We start from the raw sequence: 1,954 nt of genomic DNA, 5'->3' as shown, positions 1-1,954 counted from the left end.
CGATCCTCGAAATATTTCCCCATGTTTCGTTGTACACACCTATATTACAATTTGACTTGTATACTTGCAGAGATTGCTGCTTTATTTTAATATATTTCTTATGTAGTAGTTTTTAGTCAAACGTGCGAGAGTTTGACAGCGTTTAAGCTGTTGGCACTATTGCCAGGGAGGTTTCGACATTAAATCATATTTTATTTTATGCAATTAATACGATAAATAGGAAAGTTAGAAATTATAGATACAATTATTTTATTTTTTGTTTTTGATTTTTTTATTAATATTTGTTTATATATTTTGTCTTGGATTTTAGTGTATGACTAGAAGCGGAAGCATTCCGATCGAGCCATACCCCGATTTGGAGCAACTTCTAAGGCGCAATTGTCAATTGAGACAAAACAATCCACCTACGGTAGTTTTTTTACCTATTAGTACAAATCTCCGGTGAGGAAAATCTCGAACACATGGACAGAACTCGAACAGAAAAAGAAGAAATAGGACAAGACTCCAAGGCATGTATCAAGTCACTCTGTCTTTAAGGTTATATTTGCCACCACTTATCTTCGGTGTGCAAAAGAGTTTCAAGCAAATTAAACTTGAGGATAAAATGAAGTTAATGATTATTTGCATTTTGCACTACGAGAATAGTCCACTAAGCACTGAGCAATGTATAACAAGATACTCAATTTCTACAAAAGATTTCTGCAGTAATGTTTTATAGAATAATATAATAATATTAGAAAATAGATGAACGAAAGAAAGAATTTTAGAATTTGTTGGTGTGTTTTCCAAATCAAATCTCGTTCCTATTTATAGGAATTCTCATGTCTCTTCACATATTTCATTAGGTGTCTTTTCTGAATAATAATGTCTTTAAAAATATACATAATTATTCCTTTAATATTATAACTATTCAAATAATATTGTTTGAATAGTTATAATTCTTTTTCAAAAATCAAATTATATACCTTTTGACCAATGACCGAAAGTCTTATCTTTTGATTAATTACACCTATTCATTTATAGTTATTGAAACATTATAAATATTTGAAAATTTTCCAATAATCTCCCCCCATTTTCAATATATTTTAGATTTTCATATTCTTGGAAATCAATTTTCATAAATGAAGGTGTCTTACGATTGACCATTCACTTAGTGAAAATATGTTAAAGTTAATCAAAATTGCATGGTAGACTAAGCTTTGAACCAACTATTTTATTTGGTTAATCGAACACATCTCACATAATGATTTCAACATCGGTCAATGCATAGTATCTACGGACACTATTATGGTCATGTGTCTGTGTCCTCTTTTCATGAGTATTGTTAGAGCCAACCCCTTGAGCTCCTAGAAGCGGTCACACTTCCACTCACATAAGTAGATGCCATCAAGAATGTTCCCGTAATTATAACAATCTAACATATTTATGTTATGGATCCATTAAGAGTACATTACTCATCCTTCCCTTATCATTACTGGAACCTAGCACTTTAATCTTAGGATGCATTTATTTATAGTGCTAACAGACAGAGACTAATGATATACTTTGTCTCACTGAATTCAAGACTTGACATTATACCAAGCATTGAGTCGAGTTTCCATCATGGGTGACTTTAATTAATGGGCTTGGGGCCCATCCCTTTTGAGGTCTTTTTGACTGCATCTCTAGCAAGACTTTTTGTCAAAGGATCTACCAAATTTTCACTTGACTTCACGTAATTAATAGTGATCACTCCAATAAAGATTAATTGTTGGACATAGCTATATCTTAATCTAATGTGTCTAGACTTTCCATTATATTCTTGGCTATATGTCTTTGCTAGAGTAGCCTTACTATCACAATGGATAAAAATAGGTGAAATTGGCTTAGGCCATAAAGGTACATCATAAAGTAAATTTCTTAACCATTCTATTTCTTTAGATGCAGCAGCTAATGCAATAAATTTTGCTGCCAT

Source organism: Gossypium hirsutum, chromosome D09 (assembly GCF_007990345.1).
Source record: "Gossypium hirsutum isolate 1008001.06 chromosome D09, Gossypium_hirsutum_v2.1, whole genome shotgun sequence".
Lineage (NCBI taxonomy): Eukaryota > Viridiplantae > Streptophyta > Magnoliopsida > Malvales > Malvaceae > Gossypium > Gossypium hirsutum.
This window is presented reverse-complemented; position numbering follows the sequence as displayed.